A 9,256-nucleotide genomic window follows, 5' to 3' on the forward strand; every position below is an offset into this window, starting at 1 on the left:
AATATTGGAAACTTTATTAATATTTAACAATGGCATCCTTTACACCAAAAGACATTACAAGACCACATGACACCTGAAAATTCCATGACATCAGGAGATCACATGACACCTGAACATTCCATGACATCACCAGGTCACATGACACCTGAACATTCCATGACATCAGGAGATCACATGACACCTGGGAATTCCATTACATCACAAGATCACATCACACCTGAACATTCCATGACATCACAATTATGTACTTGGTGTATGAAGACCATAGACTATTGGACGGCTCATTTTTACATGAAGAGACTGAAGACCTGAGGAGAGCTCTCCACGTGACCAGCACCAAGAAAGGAAGAGAAGTCCTCCAGGTATGTAGGGAAGTTATACACCCGACATTTATCAGCTGACATATGTCCCTAAGGAGATTCCAGGATCTGAACTTTCTCTATGACCATATGACCGGCGTTTCATCTACCAGTACCGGAGTATTGATTGATATCTACGTCTGCTATGAGAAGGAGTAGATTTGCTCCATATTTTGTGCCAATTTCTGCCATAAGTGATGCTAAATATTTTGGTCTATGAGGGGCCCCGCTCCCGCTCCCGCTGTGAAACCCCGCTAACTATTCTTGTCACTTATAAAAGTGGTGAAATCTGTGAAAAGCTGCAACTATGGCGCAAATATGGCGTGCACCATAATGTGACTTTTTATACGGCATAAAAGTGGCGTAGAACATTTGATAAGATTCCCTCACTGGATTATTCATGTCTATTATTTTGTATATCTGTAATTCATATTTGATCTGGGTGATATGTATTCTGGGTGATATGTATACTGGGTGATATGTACACTGGATGATATGTATTCTGGGTGATATGTATACTGGATGATATGTATACTGGGTGATATGTATACTGGGTGATATGTATACTGGGTGATATATATACTGGGTGATATGTATACTGGGGGATATGTATACTGGGTGATATGTATTCTGGGTGATATGTACACTGGATGATATGTATTCTGGGTGATATGTATACTGGATGATATGTATACTGGATGATATGTATACTGGGTGATATGTATACTGGGTGATATATATACTGGGTGATATGTATACTGGGGGATATGTATACTGGGTGATATGTATACTGGGTTATATGTATACTGGGTGATATGTATACTGGGTGATATGTATACAGGGTGATATGTTCACTGGGTTATATGTATACAGGATGATATATATACTGGGTGATATGTATACTGGGTGATATGTATACTGGGTTATATGTATACTGGATGATATACTGGGTTATATGTATACTGGGTGATATGTATACTGGGTGATATGTTAACTGGGTGAAATGTATACTGGGTAATATATATACTGAGTGATATGTATACTGGGTGATATGTATACTGGGTGCTATGTATACTGTGTGCTGTATATACTGGTTGATATGTACACTAGATGATATGTATACTGGGTGATATGTATACTGGATGATATGTATAGTGGGTGATATGTATTCTGGATGATATGTACATTGGGTGATATCTATACTGGATGATATGTATACTGGTTTACAAGTATACTGGGTTAAATGTATACTGGATGATATGTATACTCTATTATATGTACACTGGGGGATATTTAAACTGGGGGATATGTACACTGGGTGATATGTATACTGGATGATATGTATACTGGGGGATATATATACTGGGTGATATGTATACTGGATGATATGTATACTGGGTGATATGTATACTGGATGATATGTATACTGGGTGATATGTATACTGGATGATATGTATACTGGGTGATATGTATACTGGGTGATATGTATACTGGGTGATATGTTCACTGGATGATATGAATACTGGGTGATATGTACACTGGATGATATGTATACTGGATGATATGTATACTGGGTGATATGTATACTGGGTGATATGTATACTGGATTATATGTATGCTGGATGATATGTATACTGGGTGGTATGTATACTGGGTGATATGTATACTGGGTGATATGTGCACTGGATGATATGAATACTGGGTGATAGGTACACTGTATTATATGTTTACTGGAGGATATGTACACTGGGTAACATATATACTGGATGATATGTATACTGTTTGGTATGTATACTGGGTGATATGTACACTGGGTAACATATATACTGGATGATATGTTACTGGATGATATGTACACTGGGTGATATGTACACTGGGTGATATGTATACTAGGTGATATGTACACTGGATGATATGTACACTGTATGATATGTATACTGGAGGATATATACACTGGGTAATATGTATACTGCCTGATATGTATACTGGATGAAAGGTATACTGGGTGATATGTATACTGTGTGATATGTATACTGGTTTATATGTATACTGGGTGATATATACACTGGGTAACATATATACTGGATGATATGTTACTGGATGATATGTATACTGGATGATATATTACTGGATGATATGTACACTGGGTGATATGTACACTGGGTGATATGTATACTGCCTGATATGTATACTGGATGAAAGGTATACTGGGTGATATGTATACTGGATGATATGTATACTGGGTGATATGTATACTGGTTTATATGTATACTGGGTGATATATACACTGGGTAACATGTATACTGGATGATATGTTACTGGATGATATGTATACTGGATGATATGTATACTGGATGATATGTATACTGGGTGATATGTAAACTGGTTTATATATATACTGGGTGATATGTATACTGTATGATATGTATACTGGGTGATATGTATACTGGTTTATATGTATACTGGGTGATATATACACTGGGTAACATGTATACTGGATGATATGTTACTGGGTGATATGTATACTGCGTGATATGTATACTGGATGTTATGTATACTGGGTGATATGTATACTGGGTGATATGTATACTGGTTTATATGTATACTGGGTGATATGTATACTGGGGATTGTAGTGAACATAAAACGGAATTGTGTTTTTTTTTCTTCTAGAACAGAAAATCTCATCAAATCAAAAGATAAAAGACACAAAGACATTAACTCAAGATTAAGACACAATCTCAAGACTAAGACACAATCTCAAGACTAAAACACAATCTCAAGACTAAGACAATCTCAAGACTAAGACACAATCTCAAGACTAAGACACAATCTCAAGACTAAGACACAATCTCAAGACTACGACACAATCTCAAGAATAAGACACAATCTCAAGAATAAGACACAATCTCAAAAATAAGACACAATCTCAAGACTAACACACTATCTCAAGACTACGACACAATCTCAAGAATAAAACACAATCTCAAGAAGAAGGCTCAATCTCAAGAATAAGACACAATCTCAATACTAAGACACAATCTCAAGACTACGACACAATCTCAAAACTAAGACACAATCTCAAAACTACGAAACAATCTCAAGAATAAAACACAATCTCAAGAATAAGACACAATCTCAAGAATAAGACTCAATCTCAAGAATAATACACAATCTCAAGAATATTACTCAATAACAAGAATAAGACACAATCTCAAGAATAAGACACAATCTCAAGAATAAGACACAATCTCAAGAATATTACTCAATAACAAGAATAAGACACAATCTCAAGAATAAGACACAATCTCAAGAATAAGACACAATCTAAAGAATAAGAGACAATCTCAAGAATAAGACACAATCCCAAGAATAAGACTCAATCTCAAGAATAGGACACAATCTCAAGACTACGACACAATCTCAAGAATAAGACAGAATCTCAAGAATAAGACACAATCTCAAGAATAAATCACAATCTCAAGAATAAGACAATCTCAAGACTACGACACAATCTCAAGAATAAGACACAATCTGAAGAATAAGACTCAATCTCAAGAATAAGACACAATTTTAAGAATAAGACACAATCTCAAGACTACGACACAATCTCAAGAATAAGACACAATCTCAAGAATAAGACTCAATCTCAAGAATAAGACACAATCTCAAGAAAAAGACACAATCTCAAGACTACGACACAATCTCAAGACTACGACACAATCTCAGGAATAAGACACAATCTCAAGAATGAGACTCAATCTCAAGAATAAGACACAATCTCAAGAATAAGACACAATCTCAAGAATATTACTCAATAACAAGAATAAGACACAATCTCAAGATTAAGACACAATCTCAAGAATAAGACTTAATCTTAAGAATAAGACACAATCTAAAGAATAAGACACAATCTCAAGAATAAGACACAATTTCAAGAATAAGACTCAATCTCAAGAATAGGACACAATCTCAAGACTACGACACAATCTCAAGACTACGACACAATCTCAAGAATAAGACACAATCTCAAGAATAAGACACAATCTCCAGAATAAGACACAATCTCAAGACTAAGACACAATCTCAAGACTACGACACAATCTCAAGAATAAGACACAATCTCAAGAATAAGACTCAATCTCAAGAATAAGACACAATCTCAAGAATAAGACACAATCTCAAGACAAAGACACAATCTCAAGACTACGACACAATCTCAAGAATAATACACAATCTCAAGAATAAGACTCAATTATAAGAATAAGACACAATCTCAAGAATAAGACACAATCTCAAGACTACGACACAATCTCAAGACTACGACACAATCTCAGGAATAAGACACAATCTCAAGAATAAGACACAATCTCAAGAATAAGACACAATCTCAAGAATAAGACACAATCTCAAGAATAAGACTCAATCTCAAGAATAAGACACAATCTCAAGACTACGACACAATCTCAAGAATAAGACACAATCTCAAGAATAAGACACAATCTCAAGAATAAAACACAATCTCAAGACTAAGACACAATCTCAAGACTACAACAATCTCAAGAATAAGACACAATCTCAAGAATAAGACACAATCTCAAGAATAAGACACAATCTCAAGACTACGACACAATCTCAAGAATAAGACACAATCTCAAGAATAAGACACAATCTCAAAAATAAGACACAATCTCAAGACTAAGAAACAATCTCAAGACTACGACACAATCTCAAGAATAAAACACAATCTCAAGAAGAAGACTCAATCTCAAGAATAAGACACAATCTCAATACTAAAACACAATCTCAAGACTACGACACAATCTCAAAACTAAGACACAATCTCAAAACTACGAAACAATCTTAAGAATAAAACACAATCTCAAGAATAAGACACAATCTCAAGAATAAGACTCAATCTCAAGAATAAGACACAATCTCAAGAATATTACTCAATAACAAGAATAAGACACAATCTCAAGAATAAGACACAATCTCAAGAATATTACTCAATGACAAGAATAAGACACAATCTCAAGACTAAGACACAATCTCAAAACTACAAAACAATCTCAAGAATAAGACACAATCTCAAGAATAAGACACAATCTCAAGAATATTACTCAATACCAAGAATAAGACACAATCTCAAGAATAAAACACAATCTCAAGAATAAGAGACAATCTCAAGAATAAGACTCAATCTCAAGAATAAGACACAATCTCAAGAATAAGACAATCTCAAGAATAAGACACAATCTCAAGACTACGACACAATCTCAAGACTACGACACAATCTCAAGAATAAAACACAATCTCAAGAATAAGACACAATCTCAAGAATAAGACAGAATCTCAAGAATAAGACTCAATCTCAAGAATAAGACACAATCTCAAAACGACGACCCAATCTGAAGAATAAGACAGAATCTCAAGAATAAGACACAATCTCAAGAATAAAACACAATCTCAAGACTACGACACAATCTCAAGAATAAGACACAATCTCAAGAATAAGACACAATCTCAAGACTACGACACAATCTCAAGAATAAGACACAATCTCAAGAATAAGACTCAATCTCAAGAATAAGACACAATCTCAAGACTACGACTCAATCTCAAGAATAAAACACAATCTCAGGAATAAGACAATCTCAAGAATAAGACACAATCTCAAGACTACGACTCAATCTCAAGAATAAAACACAATCTCAGGAATAAGACAATCTCAAGAATAAGACACAATCTCAAGACTACGACACAATCTCAAGACTACGACAATCTCAGGAATAAGACACAATCTCAAGAATAAGACTCAATCTCAAGAATAAGACACAATCTCAAGACTACGACTCAATCTCAAGTATAAAACACAATCTCAAGAATAAGACACAATCTCAAGACTAAGACACAATCTTAAGAATAAAACACAATCTCAAGAATAAGACTAAATCTCAAGAATAAGACACAATCTCAAGACTACGACACAATCTCAAGAATAAGAGACAGTCAGGAAATCATGGGAAGATTAAGACGTCATCACTAGACAGAGATCAGGTTAGAATAAAGGTGTTCTCCCATAATCAACATTCATCCCTTATCCTACAGGACGGGTGATAGATATCTGATGGCTGGAAGTGCGAGCGCTGGGACCCCAGTGATCCCTAGAACATAGGTCTATGTTTCCCCTGTGTACATGGAGCGTCAGTGCACATGCGTGACCACCGCCCCACTCACTGTCTACCGGACGGAGACCTCCGAGTTGCTCCATTGTCTGTCTGAACCTTAGTATAGCCGGGAAGGCGTACTCTGCAGTGAGAGGACAGGGAGCAGGGCTATGTCTCCATTTGGAGTGTCCGTATTGGACTTGGGAGACAGTTTTAGCTTCGTCCATTTTCTGGGCAGTGAATGGAGCAGTGGTCACTCCTGTGAACTATCGCTCCATTCACACAGGGGACTCGGGGACCTGCGTTCCTGTAAACGCTGGGGTCCTAGCGCTCGCACCTCCAGCCATCTGACATCACACAATTTTGTTTGTGGGAAAACACCTTTTAGATTTGGAGGGTTCCTTCTTTTAGATTGTAAGCTCCTAGGAGCAGGGCTTAAGATTTGGTGGAACCCTTAGGAAATGGTGGGATCCTCTCTTTAGCGTTAGGCGTCCTGGTAATAATTGATTGTGAACTGTCGGAGAGGATTCCTTTCGTTACATTGTAATGTAGACGTGTCACATTGTATTGGATGTTATAACCAGACTCTGCTTTATGTCCAGATGCAGTAGGCAGACGATCGATCTGATCCAGGGTGATCTCCGATCGCCACATATGGGGTCAGGAAGGAATTATTTTTCCCCTTAGAGACAGATCTCCGGGGGTTTTCTTCGCCTTCCTCTGGATCACTGGGTTGTGGCTCTTACCTCAGGACCTTACAATGAGAATTGTCCTTTGTGACAATCGCTGGGCGGTCAGATTGACTGTCACCAGGAGTTTACACCCCCCAGGTCCTGAATTAAGAGCCACAACTCTCATCATTTAATAAAATAGAGAAAGTCATTCTTTTTATGACACTTCTGCTTATTGCTAAAAACCACCGTCTCTCGTGTCGTTATTCTCCGGGATTCTTCCATAACACGGGTGTAATATAATAGAGAAGAGGGGGCAGATTTATGTAGACCAGCGTTCCATAGACCAGTCAGAAACAGAAGTGTCTCGGAGTAAAGCGCGGCCACATTTCTAAGAGGTCCAGGTCTCTGAATAAATTTGGCGCATTTTGGTCTGTTTTAGAGTCAGGAAAGAAAGCGAAGATTTACTCTACAATCTGCAGCGTTTTCTGTGGTAAGAATTAGTAAATGTGTCAGACCTATGGCGGCCCCGGCCCTTTACAATTAACCCCGTCTAATGTTCACAAGTATTGGGAGACTAGAAAAGCTGCAAATTTTATCACAAATAGGGCGTGCGCCAACATTGCGTAATTTCTACCTCAGAAAGCTGACGTCATTCCATTGATAAATTCCCCCAGGATCATTGGTAACCCCCATATTATCTGGAGCAGAACCGGCCAGTCCTCACTCCAACATCCACCACGTCCTGCAGTTTACAATATTCAGCCAAGGATTGCCACCTTTTTACCATAAAATATCGACCAGGGTAAATACGGGCGGTGGTTTTCAGGGGTGACTTAACACAGAGTTTGTTTTGAAGGCGGGAGCCCGAAGAAGAGCCACAGGGGCCAGGTTTGAGGAAAACATTTTTCAGCAAAAAACTTCTAATATGTGTAACGTCCGCGGCTGCGGCTCATCGTTCCTACTTACCCCCCCCCCCCCCGACGGCCGCGACCGCAGACTACCTAGTGCTGACCGACATCTCCTTCCTAGGAGACGCCAGTACTCTGTTATGTCCGTGGCTGCGGGCCATCAGCGCCACTCTCCCCATGACAGCCGAAGCCACGAGTCGGCGAGCGCTGGACCCAGTCTCCTTCCCAGGAGACGCCAGCAATCGCTTCCACTCACCTCAGCCGGATCCAGTAAGAGCAGCGCGCACACCGGACTTTGATGAAGCATTAGGCCGTGAGTACACTGGACTATAAAAGGGGTCCGGCCCCCTACATTCCGTACTATCCTGGTCGAGTACTGTGTTGAGCCAAAGTCATGCCGTGCTGTATACTACGCCTGACCTGCTTCACCTCGCCTGACGTCTACCTGCTGCCTAGTCCCAGCCGAGCCTGCCCTGCTGCTGCCCGAGCTGCCACACGTACCTATACGAACTATAGACGTTGACCTGTGCCCTGTTGGCCAGCTGCCATAATGCCAAGGCGGTACGTCCCAGTGGGTCCACAAACCCTACGTGACAGTACGCTCAGGCCATGGACCCCGCTAGTCGATTCAAGACCATGACGACGTCTCAAGAGATGCGGGGGCGGATATGCTAGACCTCCAGTCTAGACAGGACCAACTCCTCCAGGCGTTGATCATTCTTGCACGTCGGCAGGAGGCACAAGCTGCCGTTCCTCCTACTACACCTACTGGCAGTGTTGATCCTCAGACTACACCTCTTGGCAGTGTGGACCCGCGTGTTTCTTTGCCACTTCCTGACCGCTATGATAGAGACGCAAGTACCTGTCGTGGATTTCTGAATCAGTGCCAGATCCACTTCAGCCTGCATAGTAGGACATTTTCGTCTGATGGTGCAAGGGTCGCTTTCATCATCTTTCTCCTCATTGATTATCCTATGCCAAGGAGACACCTCCGTGAGTGAGTGCACCATCCACATCCGCACCCTGGTGGGAGAGCTGTTATGGAACAATGAGGCCCTGGTGGCTGCATTCTGGCATGGACTGGCTCCTGGCATTCTTCTGTCCACCCGGATTGATATACGGATCCGAGAACACCTCCAAGAGGTTC

The 9,256-nt window shown here is 39.6% G+C and overlaps 1 long non-coding RNA gene across 1 annotated transcript; it reads left to right on the top strand.

Annotated features, from left to right (window-relative positions):
- The first annotated feature begins 299 nt into the window (after positions 1-299).
- On the top strand, positions 300-6,312 carry LOC142741971 (uncharacterized). The gene is made up of 2 exons (XR_012881254.1): positions 300-362; positions 3,031-6,312. It is a non-coding gene; the product is annotated as an uncharacterized LOC142741971 (long non-coding RNA).
- Positions 6,313-9,256: the final 2,944 nt, after the last annotated feature.

Source organism: Rhinoderma darwinii, chromosome 2 (genome assembly GCF_050947455.1).
Source record: "Rhinoderma darwinii isolate aRhiDar2 chromosome 2, aRhiDar2.hap1, whole genome shotgun sequence".
Taxonomy (NCBI): Eukaryota; Metazoa; Chordata; class Amphibia; order Anura; family Rhinodermatidae; genus Rhinoderma; species Rhinoderma darwinii.